The sequence below is a fragment of the Acanthaster planci genome, linkage group LG14 (genome assembly GCF_054643075.1).
Source record: "Acanthaster planci isolate LZ-2023a linkage group LG14, COTS_SCS, whole genome shotgun sequence".
NCBI lineage: Eukaryota > Metazoa > Echinodermata > Asteroidea > Valvatida > Acanthasteridae > Acanthaster > Acanthaster planci.
Window position 1 is genome coordinate 7,513,093 of NC_141790.1, and position 22,009 is coordinate 7,535,101.

Here is a 22,009-nt window from a genome sequence, read left to right on the forward strand (position 1 = left end):
GCAGAGCACCGGCCGCCGTCCTAAGGGAGCGAGCGCAAACGACCCCGACGGAAGTGCAGGCGCAGCCAGGCGGAGAATTGCGGCCAACTTTTTTTTTTCTCTGAGAATAAAAAAACAAAAAAACAAAGGGGTGTGTGACAGAACTCGCAGCAAACAAATTTGGATTAGCATAGCAACTTCTCCAATGAGTCGAGAGGGTAAAATGTAGCCTGACGATGCTGGAACTCCTTTTTCACAGGCAAACAACTTGGAAGCTCGAAATGGTCAGGTTTAGACGGATCAGCATTTGACTAAACCTGTCCCGCACTGAATGTGATCAAACCTGCCACCTGAGAGCATCTCCCCTGAACATCATATTGCTGTTTTTGGCAATTCTACAACCTATGGAGCAAGACTGCGGTCGTAACGACTACGTCACATAATGATCAACTCTGTTCGTCAAAATGTATACAGAACTTTCCTCAAGCACAAACTCAATAAAGGCGAAACAAATTTGATGGAACACAGCAACACAGTTAAACACGGCAACACAGTTAACTTACAGTAAAATCTTGGGAGAGTAAGCTTAGGGCCCCCTTCACCCCTATGTATTCTATTCTATCTATTCCATTTATTGTAGTCTTCTGTCCACTTTGTGCAGAGCACGTGTTGTATTTCGACAAAATTCAAGGTAAGACTAGAGCGACATTTAACAAGAAACGACTGAGGATACCGTTTCTGTTCGTGACAGATCAGCATTTACCCTGATACATGTTGACAATAATCCACAAACTCTCAAGGGGTGCTCTTCTCCAGGGTATGAGGTTCCCCCAAAACGACAAAGGGCAGATATATGGCGATGGCACACAGGAAAAAAATGGGTACAACAAGTAGGTCAGTCAAATTCCAATTGTTTGAATATGGCAGTAATTCATATGAAACAATTCTGTGACGTCACCAAACCCGAAAGCCATGTCACCAGATCACCTCGTGTTTGTTACACTATTACAACATGACCCAAAATACTTAATGAAGCGTAGGCCCGAGGGCCTCACCTAGTCGTATTTGCCAGTAATGAAATCTAACAAATTAATAATGCAAGTACGCCACAGACATTATTTGCTTGTGGGAGGCCTATTTCATGGATGGGCCTAATGGTATACCAACGGTGATGTGCGCACAAAGGTGTTGCAACCTTTCATAATTTAGTACGAGTGGAATCGACAAAAGGGAAAAACCATTCATTCTCACTTGTGGATGAGTTTGTCATTTCCATACAATAAACAGCGAATCAATTCTAAATTGAAATGAACGTGTAGTTTAGAAAGTGACTGAAGTTGGCAGTTTTCTCCAGCAGTGGATAGAGCTATTTTCGTGAGTATTTCAGAAGGGAAAACACTGTATTTTCCAATGATCGTTGAACGAAGAACCAGCTTGGAACACTTCGTGCGTTATGGGAGTATCAATCACATAGGATTGGCCCCGACCTACGCGAACAGTTGCCCGCGCAATCGGGAACAGCCTATAGTCTGTGAATTTGTAAGGATATCAAGCAAGTTGATCATGGAATAATGTAACCACTTTTTGTTTTTTTCCTTTGTAATAAACAAAAGAAAGCATGAAGGCCAGTGCAATTGAAACAGCCATATTGTACACTTACCAAAATCTGTCTAGTTTATAAAATAACAGGAAAATACACGGTGAAACATAACGGTAAAGGGCCCAATGCTGGATTAGTGTCTTTAACAAATGTTTATTGTTTTAAAGTTTTAATGTTAATTGTTTCCTATTTAATTGTTTTAATATTTGTCTTATTGGGGCAGCAGGTCCTTATATCATAATATTTTTACTTTTGCTGCTCCATTCTTTTCTCGTTATTTTTATGAAGAGTGGCTAAATAAATAAATAATAATAATAATAAAAGAGGTTTTAACACTCATCCTACGCAGCTCCATATTGAAAACAGCATTACCGCAAGGCTATCGCTAAAACACTAGGGATATTCATTACTTAGTGAAATAAAACAAACAACATTTAGTGCGCTGCACGTTTTTAAAGAGTTGTTACAAATCGTAATGTAATTCACACATTAAACATTTAAAGATGGAAACGAACATCTGCTCTGTTATTGATACACCTTTGAAAATTCGCGTGAATAAAAAACCTTCATGGTACGACATCGAATATCGACCATCGAACTAACTTTACTCTCATGTTTGAACGTGGGACGCCGGGTCTGGATCCCATGTAAAACCGACCAGAGTCAGCTTCATTTGTGTATATGAACACGTGCATCACATACACGGGCAGATTAAAACGTTCTGTCATTTGGTCCCTATTTCCGATGATACTCATACAGTTTAATAGTTACAGTCATACTCCTACAAAATAGCTTCCTTCGACATCTATACACCGCAGCATCCCCCCTTTCTACTCAAGGTATTAATCTGCGCTACTCTGAAGTAAGAGCATTAGGCCTATAGTTTTCATCTCTGAATAGAACGCTTTGGCAAGGTTTGTCATACTTGAAAAAGACATCCTATTTATAAGCTTTGATTTGATTTTCAGACAGAGCATGAAGTGGCATAGCCAAGTCACGTATGGCCGACGTTCCATCAAATTGATAGCATTTTCATAGAGGTAATGTAATATATGGCAGTGTTTGTACAGCTTCGTCGGGCATAACATTATCCTCCAGCATATCCTCAACATCACTGACCCGAAGATGCCGTCGATTCCTACTGCAACTCGATGATGCTGATCCTCACATCTCGCCTCATAAAGACGTCCTCGATAGAAATGGAACATCAACCACACTCACCTGACTTGGTTCCATGCGATGAGGACCGTAACCTACTTTAGAGTACAGCCGCCAAGGCTTCCAAAAAGTGGAGGATGAGGACACAGCAGATAGAAGTTGAGGGAAGCTTCTTCGAGGGAACGAGACTGAAACTTTTGAAATAGTGTGTGTATCATCAGAAATATGGGGCCAAGTCGTAGGACGTTTTGATCTGCCCTCGTACAAGCACACCGTGTGTTTGATCTCGTGATTACATGTCCAAATCACAAAAGGCATAATTCAGACATTCGAGGACAGTCCCTTTTTACGTACAGATAATTCTTTTGTTCTTTCATTTTTACTATGCTTTTCTTTCCCTTTGTATTTGGGACAAAACGAACTTACGTATCAAATCCTTATACATTACCGCAATAGCCCTATCTGCATGCTATTTATACGGCCATGCTAATTATAGAATTTTTGCAATGCGAACCAACAAAGACGCAAATCAATATACTGACAAGAATATAATTTAAAATCAGTGCTCTGGAATATGTGATTGCCGAACTTTCGGTAACTGAGTACCTTCTTCTGTGCAAGCGGATTCAGTTCAGTGCCATCTATAAATTCACACAATCGTCTGAAACTCTAATAACGTGGTGAAAAAAGAATGCCTGCACATAACTAGGAAAGCACCAGTTACAATTATTCAGATTCTGAAGTCATATTAATGACATCCACATTATTATATTATATTATATTATATTATATTATATTATATTATATTATATTATATTATATTATATTATATATTATATAATATTATATTATATTATATTATATTATATTATATTATATTATATTATATTATATTATATTATATTATATTATATTATATTATATTATATTATATTATATTATATTATATTATATTATATTATATTATATTATATTATATTATATTATATTATATTATATTATATTATATTATATTATATTATATTATATTATATTATATTATATTATATTATATTATATTATATTATATTATATTATATTATATTATATTATATTATATTATATTATATTATATTATATTATATTATATTATAAATGTAACCAGGATTCTGATTTCTTTGCTTCTCAAATCAATCAATCAATTGACTTCATTTGCGGTTACATGGATGAGGGGCTGCTAGTGAATGCGTAAACATTCATGAAACGTCGTAATCATCGATCACTGGCAAGTCAGAGGTCAGTCGATTAGGGGCACATTGTTAATAGTGCCAAACACGGTAGTCACACGGCTTGTCAGAACTGAAAATACAGAAACTTGAAGCAATGCCGACAGAGTTTTTCAAGTTTCTGTATTGCTGATGTCTTTGAGTTAAACAAAAATTGGGCGTGTTATAAATTATCTTCGACCAGAATAATAACTCCAGTAAATAATGGCATTTTTCAACAGGTGAAAACCTGAAGTGCCAGCGTTCAACTGTTTGTGTTGCTTGCAGTGTACGGACAGAAATTCGGTTTAGAAACCAGTTTAAAGGCTGCGTCCTCAGCGATAATTAGACCTATGCCTGCTCATCCAGGATGCGTATCGGGGGGAGGTAAAGGATTTGAGAAACGGTACTTTGTACTCTACTCAACGTGGGTGTAACCATTCCCTTACAGATGAAAAAAGTCGTTTTTACAAAAATTCCACTCCCTTTGGCAAGAGCAATTGAGACGCCACTGATCCAGGAAGTTGCCTATATCAACTGTTATCAAACGGTTTCTGGTGTAAATTTATAGAAAAACACACGAGAATGGCCTAACTTTTCCGCCTCCTCCATAAAGTAATTATAGTCGGCCTGGAGAAATAGGTTCCAGAGATTTTGGAGAGGGTGTTAGGTTTCCCTGAAACTACCTGCTCGCAGCAAGCTTTTGCTTTACTAGTACTTTCCTGGTTCAATCTGTGGGATATATTTGCACCGGGGCATTTTCTAAGTCCAACTGAATACCCGTACTAACGGTTATCTTTTTCATGACGGAAAAGTTTCCCTGTTCGAACAAATAACGCAATGCAAGCACCAAGGCAATGTTTCTTGATCGAGCTGCTCCGTAAGTACTTGCTTCTAAAAGTTGTGTTTCCCCCTCGATTTTTGCTAATTGTCTGACCTTCGCTTGTAGCATTGATGGATGGTTCAGAAGATTTGAACGGCGGCACGATAAATGACCATTAAATCGGACTAGCGTATAAAGTACTATAACCTCGCCGCATCGTCCTATTTCCAGTGTTGGAACAACAGTGCCAAAATAGTGATCGGTTGAAGTATTAAAGCACCCAGCTGGTGCCCGACAGAAGGTACACGTTACTGTCTATGCTGCTTCTTTGTACTCATAGCAGTAAGTAGATTCCGCCAATTAACATTTCATTCAATATTTAACTGCAAATGCTTGCAATACGTTTATTAATATCCCATAAAGGGTAGCTGCAAAAAAATACACCATCGTTTCCATGTCAACCTTAATTTTAGTTTGTTTTACTATTTAACACGGTGTTTTGCTGCCGCGTGGTCTTTATGCTAATGAGTATATCCCACATTCATAAGCAAACCGCGATGTCATCCTAGGAAGAAACACGGACGTGTATAATAAAACCTGGACTCACAATGCCCAATAATCAGCTTATAGAGTCATTGAATCCACTTGCAGCCATTTTACCAAGCCGAATACAAAGCTTTCCTGGCAATGCCCGCCTTTGTTCTTCCTGACGTCAGTAGAAGGGAGCCAACCCACCCATTTGTAGGCCTATTTGGCTCGGTAAAAAGGCCGCTGGTTGGCTTCTTTTTCATACAAAGGCGTTGCAAGTCCAGATTTTATTAATATACCTCCGTGGGAAGAAACCATCATTTTTTAATGGGGCAATCATTTTCAATCATGCCAAATTAAAAACACGCTGAGAGCTTAACTTCAGCATTTGTACAATTCATTAACTTAAGTGAGCTTTTTTTGCCCAAAGAATTAAATTATTAAACTATTCAAATCATTGGGAAAGCAATTTGTAGGAAGTTACACTGTTTACTATTCTACTAAAAGCATGCATACGGAGACACTGATAGTGATTTAACCTTCAGGAGACATATATTAGGGAGGTATTGCTCCTTAAAGTTTCATGTCCCAGATGGAGGCAAAATACTAGCGTCCCAAATTCACTTGGAGTAATGCACTTCTATATAATAACGCACGTTCGCGCACCATCGTGTCTAATGACCACACTTTCACGTCAGTTTACACGTCGACAAAAGTCTAAAAACTCCATTCTTATAGTTGATTCAGTAATAATTACATATATAAGCAAAGAAGAAAATACGTCTTGAGTCAAGGGAGGTTTATAGTGTGGAAATAGTACTTTTTATTGACGAAAATCCCTTTCACCATTCTGTTCGGAGTTTTCGCGTTAAGAAAACCCTTTCCTTAAATAAAATTTAACTTCACAGTGACCTAATTAATTTTCCACTTTACACCTTGCACTCAGCTTCCTATATTTTCCTTTTACAATGCTTTTTGTAAATTTTTGTTGATATAGGGTACAGAAGTGTGACGTCATTTTGAACCAGAAAGTACGGTACAAACATTGATCTCCATTGTCTATAATGGATATCAATGGGTACAAACAAAAGGAGTGCGTGGGTGTTGATTCACGCGCAGGTTCTCGCGCTAATGCTTTCCGCACACTAATAATTGTGCGCGTGACGTATTTACTTCGGTACTCTATATTTTAAGCTGCTTTTGGGTTTACCCGTTTATTAATGGAGACTCCCACAACATCTGCAAACACTACACACAAGAAAATTGGCGTCTGTTAAAGAATGTACTATGCAAAGTGAAATGAAGTCTTGTACGATGGTCGGCTGACCATCGTAAAGAAGGACAACAAATTTTTTCTCGAAAACTACGGCATTCTGGGCGGAAATATTTTACAAACTGATTGAGGCTGTCATGTAGTTTCTTTCAAATGAGATATTTCAGGAGTATACGGTAGTCCGATTTGGGGGATTTTACCAATGGTGTACACTACCTTTAAAATAGGACAACAATTCCATAGACTTGCTTACAAACTTTGACGCCCTTGCATCCATCTTAACACGATGAAACCTACCAACCCAATTTTGCAAACTGTCTGACAAGAACGAAAAGAACTGTCTTCTTCTGGTTACAAAAGCGTTAGGTTTAGACTCTGAACCGTCTCCCTAATATCCAATATCTACCCCAGATTTCTTGATTACGGTAAAGTATGTCCCCAAAACCACATTTACCCCGGCATTACTGTTATTAAAACTTGGTATACTGTCTGGGCTTCTACACTTGGTATAATTCTGGGCGGTTTCTGCGCGGTTTGAAATGGTTTGATGCTCATAGGGAGCCTACTAATGATGCTCGAGAAACATCGGTAATTGAGCCTCAGAGGCGTCAATTTGTTCCGGATATAAGGGGATGGGGGATGGGGAATTGTGGGGGAATCACTTGCTTGGCCATGGCAAATGTACGCGTCTGTAACATGTATTACATTCCTGCAGAATCTCACATCACAACGGCATATTGATGGCTTTTTACTTGCTACTGAATACATTTTTGTTTTGGGGAAGTCGAAGACATCTTTCACACTCCTTCGCCTGATTTGTTTCTCCTAAAGAAAAGGACCGGGAAGATTCAATAGCCCATCCCCTGGTCAGAAAGTGTGGGGGGATACTCCCCATCCAGCGGGGATTAATGCCCGTGATTGATCCGAAATGGACTACAATGGGGGACTTCATAATTCATAAACCTGAAATATACCAGACATTCCAAACATGTGAAAAATAAAATGCATTCGGTTGGTGGCTTTTGTTTGGGCTTATGGAGTTATCGAATGCTCGATGCACGGGAGCAAACTTCAGCAAAGCTTGGCTCAGACACTCCTGAGGGTGACAGAATTTTAACGTAATTGTTACTTGCCTTTATGTGTTCTTTGATAAACTGTAATCGTTTCAAGGTTTTTCTAGCCAAAGACAACATGGACAGTAAATTTCTTATAACACGGTGACGGAAGAAATCCTTCGAGGGAAGACGACGGAATCAGTTTTCAAGGTGGGAGCAAGTTAATTTCCGTACCGTGAAGACGACCTCATCGATGGCGAAAAAAGGCTCTGAAGAAAACTATAAATATAATGCATGCTCGCGTGAGATTCGAATAAAGCTCATCCGTGTACCAGTCCATCCTTTTGTCAAAGCTCAAGGGACTAAAGTTCAATTAGGTCATGAGGCAATCAAGAGCAGTAACACCATCAGTTTGACCAAGACACAGAATCGTCGTGTCGGGAGCTCACGTAAGTGAAATCTCAGCTATGAGACTAGGTTTCAAATCTCATTCCAACAAAACTCACCAAAGGTTAAGAACAACGAAGGCAAGGGGAGATGTTAGTTAAGTGGAGATCATTGATAACCACTAAACTCTAAAGTGTGCTAGAGATGCAGTGCAGACGACTAAGTCTATACGACCCAAAATGTGCCTGTGCGTATATCGGTGATCAAACGGTGGTATGGTTGTTATTTCAAGGCAACCAGGAAACGCATGGGTGGGATGTCCGGTGAGAAAATTTATAAACGTTATTCCTGACTGACAAGGAATGTCGGTATTAAATAGGCGGATATTGACCAAGTATATGTATTCCCGGTGGCGTAATACAGAGAGCTCGGGGAGGTACAACGCTCCCTTCTGTTATAGCGGCCTGTGCTCATCCCCCCGCTCAAACCTGTTGAATGTCCCCCCAATATTTTGGCACCAAGTGCCCCTGCCCCGCCCAGCAAATATTTGCACGAATGATGCTGCGCACGGTGAGTGTCCTGAAAGTGGGACAAGGTGTAGCAAACTTCAATCTGTCATTTGTACATGTAGTTTAGTTAAATCGACTCCATGTTTGCCAAGGTTCAAATGGTATACAGCTGCTGCCATTTGTAGCTTAATTAAACCAAGGAAATGTTTGCCGAGGTTGAAATGGTACAAGGCTGCTCCCCTATTGACAATCAAACCATTTGCCTATAGTTCCCGTACCGCCTTTATAGTCAAAGGCACGCACCGCACTCCATTCTCTTCAAATGAAAACGTTTTCGACACTTGTAAGTAGAACGTGGTTTCACCCGGGATGCGCTGGAATACATGATCGTCAAAACAGAGGCTCATAAAGCAGGTAACAGTTTCAACAGAAAACCGACTGATGAAGAGGGCAGACAAAATTAATTGCCAAACTGGGAACACCCATCAATGGGAAGACATCAAACAAACCCAACTTTAATGGCACAAATTTCATGGAGAAACCTTTAATTAAAACTCTAAACCTTGTAATGTTGGGTGAAGAGTAAACAAAATTTCTCTGTCAATTCCAACCAAACAGCGGATCTGTTCTTGCAACTGCAAACATCCTTTCCGTCCTTCTCACCATTAGTCCTTGACACGACTAATGAGCGGTGGAGGTTACCAGGGTAACCAGGGAACACGTTTAATTGGATGTGACAGGCACAGAGTGATTTTGTTACGTTTTCTTCGTCATTGTGCTGTGTCGCACAATGAAACGTTTAAAACTGAAGCCTATACACGAGGCTAAAAAGTAAATGAACCGTCAAACTAATCGCCCAAACTGCTGAACTGGAAAATCTGCCTTCATCCTGCATTTGACAAGGGTGAATATAGTTAATAGAAATCTGACAGGTTTGTGGATGAGTTGCAGTTGTAAGTGATGCATACTTGATTAGACAGCATGTAACCAACGTCTATTAATTCCGAATTGATTACTGTTACTTTGAAATGCTGGTGCTTTTAACATGACTCAAACATTTAACAGTCAACTTCAGTCATTCTAAATGCAACAAGTGGTCACTGAATACCCGATTCAACATAGCATCCAAATATTTATTTTTGAAATCGAAAAAATTGGGAAACAGTGATCATTTTATTGGGAAAAAAGTAAGCCTATTCTAAAACACTGTTTCAAGGTGTTATGATAAAATTACTGGCTTCTAATCGACAGACCCAACAATAAGGCCAAAAATTACCTCCGCTCCTGCTTCCTGCCTTTACAGCCGGTTGCATCAGCAACTTAATAATTGATACTTCTATCTTCTCAAAACGCTTCTAATTACTTTCCACGTGACAAAAATGTAATGGTGACAACGAATTCTATATGTGAACAATTTGCATGGAAGAATATTTGAATATTCAATCGAATGGAAGGTGAAATATACAAATAATTTATCATTCAAACTTACCCGACTCTGAAGCAGATTGATAGTCGTACAATGCAAGTGGACGCTTCAAGTGAAACCTTGGTAGAATCTATGGTCACTCTGACTAATTTAAGTATAGTGCTCCCCTCACTGTAACTGGAAGAGACAAAAAAGGCTTGACGAAAAATCCTCGTCTTGTCTTTTACAACAATCTGTCCAGTGTAACTCTGGGAATGGGCATAGTGTAATACTGCAGTCGGAAAGGACAGGAGCCGGTTGTTAGCTGGCGGTGAATACCACGATGAACCTTGACATCGTTTTAAAGCCCCCGTCAGATAGTGACTTAAAATCGACCCAGAACCCATAGGGTCTATAGGACATCCCATGATGTGATTCTGGACTGAGTCTATCCTAGATGTGAAGTTGAAAAGGACTAAAGATTGGGAGTGGGCCTGATTTGAAAGGTTTCTCGTTGAAATTCACATCCAGCTTATATTCACGTGATCCGTTTTCATGCCAAGTCGCATCTTGCCGATTCCACGGCATCAAGGGAGTATTCCTTGAAAGAAAACAAGGAGCATGATCCAATATAATAAAGTCCCAACCCCAACAGCACTTATTGTAGCAATTCAACAATCAAGGACATTTTTTATTGAAACAGCAAAATTGAATAACACTTGGTTTGCCGATAAATCCCGGGAATCGATTGAACAAAAATTCAGGGACGACTCTAATTTGATGAAATTTAAATTTATTACAACACTGAACGCATGTTCTTTTACTTCTTTTTTGCAAGTTTGTCCATTCAAATTGATCGAGTGGCTAAGCAGTCTTTTCTTTTCTATTGTTATTGACTGCTCCCTGTGTTTCATGTATTTGCACGTCTCGATTTGTTTTCTTATTTCTTTCACTTTTTCTTGATCTGTGACAAAAACCAGAAACGATTTGAGTCATTGTAACACATTCGCTCGTGGAAATCATCACGTTTCAGTCGCAGCAACAGCTAAATGCGGTTTGCATTTGGTGGCCAAACCCGCGTTAGACAGTCTGAAACCCTACGCGGAACAGCTTTCGAGTGGTCATTCTTGGCCCCGATATGGATCAACAATTTCCCCAGTTTCAGGCTGACGTGAAATTGATACCCTCGGGCCGGATCATTAGTCTCATAAACGAAGCCCTGGTGTTGATTCCTTGTTGACAAATAACAGCGCTACTTGCCTTGAGCTCAGACCTTGATGATGAATCAGGTGGCCACATAGAAGCCATTTGCTGCGGTGACACCTCGGACGCGACAAACGCAGATGGTTTACACGAACTCTGTACGCCTCTTCCAGCAACAGGGTAGTACCCCGATAGGCCAGTACGTGGCGCCACCTCGGATAAGTGCGCACTTGAAAACATATCGGAAGACCCAGCCGGGCTTCTTTAAGTTTATGATACGCCTGCACTCACCAGTCCCGAAACCGTGCAGCATTAAATGCATACTATCAAAGCGAACCCGCAACATTTCAATGTAAGCTTTGCTTACTCGTTTCTTCGTTTTAACTGGTAGTATCTCCTTACCTGTTTATCAGATCACCCTGACATTCGATAGTTTGATAGCTTATAAAGGGAGGAATGCATCCTTTTTTCTGTCTTCATCACGTAATATCTTCTCGCACTTCTATATTGTTGATATGTAAGTCATAAATGCACTATACGCGATTCAATATCTTGGATGCGCTGTCGTGTCCGAAATGTAGACTTCCTTCCATATTGCTTGGGCTCTGCACTGTTAACACGGCAATGGCAAAAAAAAATGGCGCGGGTTACGTGCGCGTGTCATTAGACAATTCTCGGCATCCAAGTAAATTTGTTGGTGTTCGTACGCGTATCCGCATGACACAACACGTACACGGGTACGTTTATACGGTTTCAAAACTCTATAGTACTCAGCATGACTCAGCGATGTAGCAACATCTGTGTCGCTGATTTCTTCACAAACAAAATGTGTTCATCCCAAATTTAAGTCCAAGGCGTCATGTGCCCGGCAAAAGGTCGGAAGCACGCTTGCGCCCTTTTGCCGGGAAGCATGATCACAGCAAAAAGTTCCCGGCAAAAAAGGCGTATTATTTTAGTAAAAACGGATAAATCTACTACAAAATCAACACAGGCTGTGTAAAAAGCAACCTTTGAACAACTTATCAAACGACTTGGGAAATTGTTCAAAACTTTTTGAAAAAATATCTTCATATTTCATTAAAATAAAACAGGTGCAGACATACGTCCTTTTGCCAGGAAAAGGTTTTTTCGTAATTATGCTTCCCAGCAAAAGGGCGTAAGCATGTACGTCATCCTTCCAGGCACACGACGGCATTGCTATCCGAACAAACAACACATCAATTATTTTTTTGTTTTGGGGAATACAATTTGGTCGTGTAACAATGCAAATGCAAAACTGAAACGTCATACGCACCAGTTCCGTACGGAAGTTGTTCATGGGTCTTCTCCACATTAAGTATAACAAAACAGCCTCAAGTGATGACGTCATCAGCGAAAAAGATACGGTTTGCCGGGCTATCTGCTGTCGCGGAAGGATTGCATCTCTACAACTGACGTGAGGCTGTGCGCCACGTACAGACCTTTCGAGTCGTTAACACATGCCTTCTCAGGATGTTCTACCTTGATAACCGTCTCAAGTCTTCCTTAACCGAAACTGAGACCAAGGAACATCCAATGAGGGGCAAATTAGCTATCATTTTGGTAAAACAGTCTGTGAGAAATATAGGATCAGCATTTTAGATAACAAAAGCATGTAGAGTCCCCAACTCTCACGTACACTTGAAGGATACTTAATACAGACCCTCGAACGATGATCTGTTCTTTAGCCCCTGGTTAAAAAGGTTGGCCTCTTTGGAAAGAGTCATTGTAAGAATTACCGAGAGGGCCCTAAACAATATACAACACTTTTATCCAGTCACTGAAATTTTACACATGCGAGTCAAAATTCCGAGAGAACAGCCGCTGAAAATTCACAATGCAATTATTGAATGCACTCTTTCTGTCAGACACACGAAAACATAAATCAAAGCCCGATGGGAGAGATGCTATCGTTTGTCTGATGCTTCCGCTAGATCATGTCTAAATCCATGCCTCGCCACTATACGGGATTACCAAATTCAATTTACCAGACCCCAAGCAAACATCCGTGTAAATCATTTAACTTGGAGAAATGGTGTGGGCCTCTTTTTATTAAAGGTACATTGTGCAACCACTGCCATGGAACAACCTTTATGAGATTTGCCAATTAACCCGTATCGTTCTGAATCAGAACCTGGAATATAAAAAGAAAAGATCGATTTCGTGAAAATGCATGCATTTTACACGTTCATTGTCATATTGTGTTTTCCAAAAAGGTAGGTCTGTCCCACAACTAGCAGTTCAGTTACTAATGGAGTTGCATGCTGCTGGCTTGTGTCCATTTTACGGACTGGCTTGTCGCTATCTTTGTAAATCTGACTTAAATTGCATCACCATGGCTGGAGTGATGGAGAATTGAGCACCACCGATTAGAGTAGAAAGGAAAGGAAAGTAAATACTCTCACTTGAAAGTTTGCTTGCTTTGGTGGTAACAATGAGCTGTATAGGATATACACTGCCAATGACCATAGTGTATCGAAGGAAAAGCAAGGAAAAGCGTCACTTAAAACTCAAGCGCATGGAGTACTGACGCAAATGTTTCCTTGCGACGTACACTAAGTGAGCTAGGGAAAACAAATGGAAATGGAAACAACACAGGAAAATATGAACTTCTATTTCTTTTTATCATACTGTTAAATCATTAGGAAACTTTATACCACACGTATTGATGAAAAGTTGTTAGCAATTGTGATGAAATGCATGTATCACTAATGTCTCTTCACAGAACGGCAGAAGGCATTAGCAACCTGCGCTGAACCTTGGGCTTTAAATATCCGTTAAACCATGACATATGTCATCAGACAGAATACGTAATTTATTGGCAGACGGCTTTCCATTTGGAAGTTGCCAGGGGACTGGCTGTTTTATTAAACATATCGTGCACTATTTAATTAATTGCTAATCGGCGGAAGAAATACAGTGCTCTGAAGAAAATGCGACCAAAGACTGGTGTGATGATCTCCGCTACATCAGGCGTACTGAATTTCCGGATGATATTAGTGACTACGGCGATTAAGTACCTAACGATCACCTGCTTATTTGACGGTAACACGCCGTGTCAGACTTTCCAGTTGAAGATGAGTTTCATCACATTGCTTTGACCTTTTATGTGAATTTCCATTTTGCATTGCAGAAGGAACATTAACCAAAATACATTCCTTCATAATTATTCTTTGTCACAGCCATTTTTAATTTATAAATACTAAGACAGCTTAGCTATTTTATTGTTCGAGTATGAAGCTGTATTGGGGACATGGTGAAAAAAACCTCTCTTCCTTGAGCTAACTCGTACGTACGACTTGTGTGTCGTACGAACGACTTTTATCTTGTACGTCCAACTTATAAATCATAAGTCGTATGTAAGACTTAGCTCAAGGAGGATAGAATGTTGTTTTTCTTCTTCATGTCCCTAAAACAGCTTCGTACTTGAGAGCCCGGAATGTTGTCGGTCTTAAACCGACTGGCTGTACGCCAGCTAACGCAGTACAAAGAGCGCACTAATCTCGATATAAGGAGACGTTTTCGGCTTCTCGCGCAGAATATACCATGACATGATGGCGGGGTGTATTGAAAAATGAATTAAAACTGTTGCACCAAATCGTTGGAAATATATAGTAGGTTTAGAACCTGTTCGAAAGGTATTTATGAATGGGAATAAATTTTCTTGACCGGCCTTACGTTTCGCCTTGAAATCAGAAAACTGCTTTGCCACCCGTGATCACCGCGCAAGTGTACAGGCTGCACTGCCTTCTAAATTATTACTAGGTAGTTTCTCGTGACGTGTAGACTGCGTATATGCCAATGACGCCATCCAGCTAACCTATAGAGAACTCAGCAAGTCCAGCGAGAAGCACATCATGGGCATTACCGCGCAACATTGCGCATGCACATTTTACTAAAGCGTGCCTTCCGCAAATAATTGTTAGCTGACTGGATTACTCAGAACATCATCAGAAAAAAATATGCTCTTTACAAATTCAGTTTGGAAAAACAGAGTTATAGGGTAGGGACGATGATAAAAAACCAGGTTACTCCTTATCTCTGATGACCGCAGCTGCTTATAAAAATAGAAAAATGACCGTGGTTGTTTAGATAGCGTGTTCTTAAAACCGTAAAAACCAAAGTCGCCAATGGGTCTAAATGCTGTTCTCATATACTAAAACCATCGTTTCGCTATTGACTAAACAACGAACTGTTTGTAGTGCCTTTTATCGTAAAAACAAACCGCATTATTAAACAACATCTAGAGTAATCAGAGGCCTTTCACAAAATAAGACAAAATAAAATAAGAAATCCGACCCGTCAGTCAAAATGACAAAGGTCCAAGATCAAAAACATTACACCACAAACACCACTGTAGATAGTAAATATACAGACAAGCTCTATGGACAAAATTGGCTTAATCCATTCCATGTCAAATTAAAGACGACAGCAACACGGGTGGTGACAATCATCGTGATATCACTGTTTGCCAAAGAGTCTTCTACCTTATCTCTATTCGGCAACTTTTAACGTGAAATGTTACCCCATTGCTCCTACCTAAATTTGGTCCAATGATGGACACAAATTACTGTGACACAAATTGTTTCCATCGATTATGAAGGGAATAAAGATGTGCTTGGCCTGTCTTGGAGACGCGTTTCAGACCGGCTCAGGAGAATGGACGCCACTAATGCCCGAGCCGCAAGGTGAGGGCAGTATCAGCGTTCATTCTCCTGAACGTTAGTTTAACACCGACTAAGCATATTGTTTTTTTCTCATCCAATCAATACCGTTTTAGTCAGAGAGTCAAATAAAGTCAATGGACAATAAATTTCGATGGATTTTGAACACCCCCTCTTGTTCATGGTATATTCCTTGAGCAAGTGGTCCAGAAGCATCTCTTTAAATGGACTTGGCGCGTGCGTGGCGAGTTTTGAGTGCCGCGGTGCGCGCAGACTCTTGAACGTTAGGAATGGATTAAACTGTCTTGTGTACCATAATGTATGTGCGTTGCGTACACGATGCGTTCATGCGTCTCACTGTCACGTTCAAAATCGACCTCCTTAACATAACACACGTGTGCATTGCGTGCGGCCATCAAAATCGCCCCGGGAGAGATTCTGACCATTGATTTCCATCATAAAGACTGGATAGGACACGCGTACGCTTACGCATGGAGAGGATTCGGAAAACGTGGACAGCTAGCGGTGAGGGTTCCGAACATGGCATCATGGCTTCCAAAATTATTTGTATTTGCCGAGTGAATACGGCTCAATCATCCAGTGTTTGTTTCTTAGAATTCTATGCATAAAAACAAACAAAACATATCATGCCAACGAAAAAACTGAGAGCAAATACCTAAACTGAATAGTTTCAAATAAAGATCATACTAATAATGACGACGTATGTTCTGAAATTTGACTGGGATCCGAGCAAAGGCTAAGGCCTATGCATTTTGTTGGACAACTAGTTGTATTGTCAAAGACAACCAGTTGTATTGTCAAAACCCAATAAATAAAATTCTCGTAATGGGGTAGCGCGGACATCCGGGAGTTTCACAAAATTGAGGGTATCAACCACACCGCTCCGGTGAAAACAACTGCATCAACGAGTGCGTTCGTACGTACCGAAGCGTAAAAAGAAAAAAAATCGAGTTAATATTTCGCCGCGGCGACCTACTATCTCGCCGCGGTGACCTACTATCTCGCCGCGGCGAGTTATTATCTCCATTAGCGAAAACTAGCTCAACTCACTGCATATTCAGACTCTGTCTGGATACCAGACCGAATGATTCTGACTACTCTTCTAATCAAGGGTCCTGTATCACTCAATGTCCACGTGACCAACACTCCCCCGGAATAGTCGAACTATTCCGAAATTATTCTGTCCATACTAAATTCCGTTTAACGTCAACACCTTTTCTTTAATGCTGCTCAAAATTGTAAAACTTGTTTCAAAGATTAAAATGAATAAAATTGGTAGCCAAATGAGTAAAAGGAAAAGAAAAAGACCACTCGGATTATATTGGCAATATTCGGGTATTTCCAGCGGCGTCTGTACCAAGAATTTTGTGAATTGTCCGGGTTATATCGATCAGAGTACTCCCCAATTACGAAGCAGAGCTAGAGTCGAAAAGATTGGAACACGCTTTGATAATTGGAAAGTATTTTTTTTAAATTGAACGTGTTTTAAAGCGAGTGTCATTTAAAACAATTCGTATTTTAGAAATTTGGAGTAGATTTTTCAAAAGCAGAACGAAATTTTAAGGATCTAATATATTTTTTTCTAGATTGGAATGAAGTTTTAAAGAATGGATGAATTTTCATTGATGCAGCGTATTTTCTAGATTCCAAGGAATTCTAAAAGTACATAAATTTTTACAAAGCCAAAATTTTTCAAGAGTGGAACGAATTTTTAAAGTCCAAACTTTTTTCAGATTGACATAAATAATTCTGTAAAGAACAGACTGAACGTATTTCGGAAATGGGAACACTTTTTCTGCGTGAAGCAGCTATATGGTGCACGTATTTTACACAAAATTTCATGCCATCCTAAATGAGAAAGCACCCAAATTAACATAAATCCAAATTTATAAGCAACCACGAATAAAAGGCAACTTGTGAAAACTTCGTTGAAACAATCTTGGAAAAACATGCTTCACTTTTTCAAAAAAAATACTTGAGCACTATGAGGCTTTCGCAGAGTACCGTCTAAAAGATCGAATACTTTTTATACGTGGCTTTGGATGCGTTCTCAATTCGGATGCTTTCTCAGATCAGAGAGTTTCTAAATTAAGATGATTTCTTAATTCCGTAAAATACATAAGCCGTTACGTTGTAAAGAAAATGTCTGAATTTCGACATAAATGTTCACATTATAAATTTCGAACTTTAAAAATTCATTCAATCCTTGAGATTACGTTGCGTATATAAAAAAAATCATTCACTCTTTAAGAATTCGCTCAATTCGGAATCTAAAAAAGAAATGAGATCCTTAAGATTTTGTTCGGTTTTTGAAAAAATACGAGCTTTTTAAAAATGACATTCGCTTAAAACACATTAAATTTAAAACTAAAATGCAATCAATTTAACAAAAACATGTTCCAATTTGTTTTACCCTAATTCTATTTTGTAGTGGATGGTATATGCGGGCCTGTATACCACGGACAGTTCACAAATTTCTTGGTGCAGACGAGGCCGGAAATGCGCGAATATTAACGATACCACCCAAATGGTCTTTTTCCTTTCCCCTTTCATTTGGCTACCAATTGTAATCTTTGTGACAAATTTTACAGTTTTGAGGAGCATTAAAGAAAAAGTGTTGATATTAAACTGAATTTAATATAGACAGGATAAGTTCGGAATGGTTCGACTGTTCCCGGAAATCTGGGGGAGTGTTGTTCACGTGGACGTTGGGTGATACAGGACCCTTGATAAGAAGAGTAGTCGGAATTATTGGGTCTGGTCTCCAGACTGAGTCTTAATATGCAGCGAGTTCAGCTAGTTTTAGCTAACTCACCGCGATAGCATCTCGAAATTATTTTTTTGCAAGTGGCCCTTATATGCCTCCGTACGTATGTACTCATGAGAGAAAAATTGTGTAATCCGATCCCTGGGCTGGCTGGTGTATGCGTACGTCACCATCGTCGCTGTTTTCACCTGCGCGGTACCTGCCATTTTGCGAGAATCCCGGATGTCCGCGCTGCCCTATGCCAAGTTTAGTACATGTATTAAAAATCACTTTCACTTTGGTCACTGTTGGTCAGGCCTATTGCGATCGGTATGATTTTTGTTTCAGATCAGCTGCACAGTTATCGACAGTCCGGACTGAGGGCATCCAACGGCTGTGCAAGTCCGAACAATTTTTCAACAATTTTCCTTTAAAGAGAGAGAGAATCTGGAGAAACAAACTCTTCAGCCAGTATTATTTCCTCGTGCGCAGCATAAGTGCGCACGCACGCGCCGGTCTGGTGTCATGATCGTACTTCAAACTTTCAAACCCTCATCGATGAAACGCGTGCGTGCACAAGATGGAGGGCGCCGTGTCCTATCCAGTAGATCAATGATTCTCACGGATATGCAACACTCGGCGCAAGTGTTAACGCGCATATGGAAAGGCACCTTAAAGGTGCCATCGCGTTTTATGCAGCGGGCATTATCAAACCTCAGCGAGCATTATCAAATGTTAATTAATACACAGTCATGTTGCACGTTGTTGAAAGGGAAACTGTCCAAGGTATTTATGAATTGTCTTCAAAAACCATTCTCTCTCAAAATATGCTAAAAAGGTAATGTACTGCTCATAATACCAAACTCATTTTGGTGTGGACTTGGCAAACCCGACCGAAGGGTATTTTGTTGCTGGACGAATACAAAGTGTATAAGGTGAAAACATTATCTTTTTTCCTAATATACGAGACGTACTCTAGACAAACAGTTTTTGTAACCTCTATAATAGAGGCTCTATTATCGTGTTAGTATCTCTTTTAATTATAAAGTTCCTTTTGAGTCAACGTTTCGGGTTGTATTGTCTTTATTTTTGTTTCCCACACGTTTAATTGTAGTCTAACATGAATAGCAGATTAATACCTAAAGCCTTTACCCTGTTGAAATGAAACTAATAACAGACAATTTGCCACAAAAGCGCACCAGCTTCTTCAACATCCGCCTAATCTTTTGATCTATTCACACATCTTATTAACAGATGGGGCAAACAACGACATTCACGGTGCTCGCTTTAACAAAAAGTGCCCAAAGGCAAGCAAGTAGGCCTATATGCGGGCTCACATGATTATCTGTACATCAATATGGCCAATGGACGATGGAACATCATGTGAGGTCTACGATGCTAGATAAATGCACATGATATTTGCTCGGATTTTAAGTGGAAAATAACAGGGTCACTACGAATTTTTTTTTTAAATTCCGGTGGTATGAAAATCCAAATAAACCTTATTTCTGGTATTAAAATGCGTCGGCTTTTTTTTTAACTTCGCACTCCAACCAGGTTTGGACGATTTCAACACTGCAGAGAAATCAGGAGATAGTTAAAATGAAAATATATCTTGCGTGGGAGATCATCACCAAATATGCGACCTTCAATTTCCGTGCGTATGTAAACGGATGACGAAAATGCATTTCACAGACGAGCAACTGAGTAGAAAACACACATCTAAAAATTAACATGAACTTTTTAATTCCTTAGGCGTGCTGTTTGAGTGTGCACACATTACGGTGGAATTCTTATCCCAACATAAACAATTACAACCCTTCGACTGCGCACGCACAGTTAGGATATCAAAACAGCTGTACGGAAAAGCATGGGGAGATTTATCATTTTCGTTGTTGGCAGGGTTGGAACTGACTGACTTCTTAGTACTAACACTGCAAGGGGAAAAGAAAAGAAATGACTATAGAAATGTTACAGAAATGAACAATTCAAATGTCAGACTATTGAGACAAGAAATCGGACTACCAAGGACGGGAAAATCTTGGTAAAAATCCACGCATTCAGGTGCTTGATTAACAATATACAACTCATGCTCTTAACGATGGTTTGTTCATTTCAATTAGCACAAACTACAGAACACACGAAGTAAGGTTTACTATCTCCAGTAGTGTATGGCATAACCAAGAAGGCGTGGGGTACGTCCCCCACCCGAGGCCTGAACCCCTCGATGTGCTTTCGATCAGAAATTAGCGAAGGAAAAAATCGTTTGATAGTCCGCCTTGGTCAGTGTTTCAACTGTTACTGAAATACATTGGTCGAGTTCGGGTGGCCTGTTCTTGACACGGGTTTCTTGTTCTCGCGCTCGAACGGCGGGAACACGACTCAAGAACAATGTTCTCGGAACAGGATCACACACCACCTCCTCGTCAGGGTTTTACAGGAACACACGGAAAAACTCGTGAGATTTTGATTTTTGAACAGCTGCAAAAAGTAGAGAGATGGCTTCCAAAGCCATAGACAATGGGAAGTTTTGCAAAATTAACATTAATTATTTTCCGTAACACAGAAACGAATGTTCCTGTTTATATAAAAAAGAATTCAGCCCATCCAAGCATTAACTCTCGAATAACGTAGCCTAGAGGGACGCCACCATGTTGCATGTTGCTTGTCACTAACTACCAGCGATAACCGGTTGTTTGTTCCCGGCGTTCGAGCCGCCGACCCACGAACAACAAATCGAGCTGTTCGTGAACATACGGGAACAAGCCACCCGAACTCAGCCATTGAGTGCCCTCCTAAGGAAAGCAACAGCCCCAGGGTGGACCCCTGCAGAATGTGTTCCGGTTAACTTACAAACACTAATTTAAAGGAATTTTCTACAAATCTTCATATCCTACAACAAAAGTTGAACAGCCCTTAATAGATGACGACTGGGTTTTGGGACAGTGGTATATTCAAGTAAAGATTGAGAGTACAGACTTCCCATTTGTTGAAGGTATCAAAATTCTTGGCAACATTCCGATGATGTCTGCAGATTAGAACCAACCTATATCAATATTGGAACGGTGGGCAATAGCAGCTGACATCAAGTCTGGATATACTAACGGATATCATTGAGCTCGTCAAGTACTAATTCGTCACAAACAAGTCTTCACGAGAAACAGATGTAGTGGATGACAACGAGGGAAGAATAATCGCAGACTTTAGCACTTTTGAAAAGAGAAACGAGGGAGAGGAACTTGAGAGATTGAAAAAAGTGTACTCCTTTTTCACGTCAAAAACTGCCTCCTTTATGCGGACAGCGAAAGAGCTGGTGGACATTACTTCTAAAAAGGTGCGGGATACAAAATGACAAAGAAATACAAAGGCGAGAGAGAAGACAAGTGCGATTTAACA

General features: G+C 39.9%; 1 protein-coding gene across 8 annotated transcripts in view; it reads right to left on the reverse strand.

Annotated features, from left to right (window-relative positions):
* LOC110988774 (guanylate cyclase soluble subunit beta-2-like) overlaps nucleotides 1-22,009 on the reverse strand; it is an 85,940-nt gene that overhangs the window by 54,257 nt on the left and 9,674 nt on the right. For 6 of the 8 annotated variants that reach the window (XM_087145665.1, XM_022252593.2, XM_087145667.1 and 3 more), the window contains exon 3: nucleotides 10,046-10,159. The exons of the other annotated variants lie outside the window; for them this stretch is intronic. The gene's annotated coding sequence lies outside the window, so the exon portion shown is untranslated. The remainder of the gene's footprint in view (nucleotides 1-10,045; nucleotides 10,160-22,009) is intronic. 8 annotated transcript variants of the gene reach the window in all.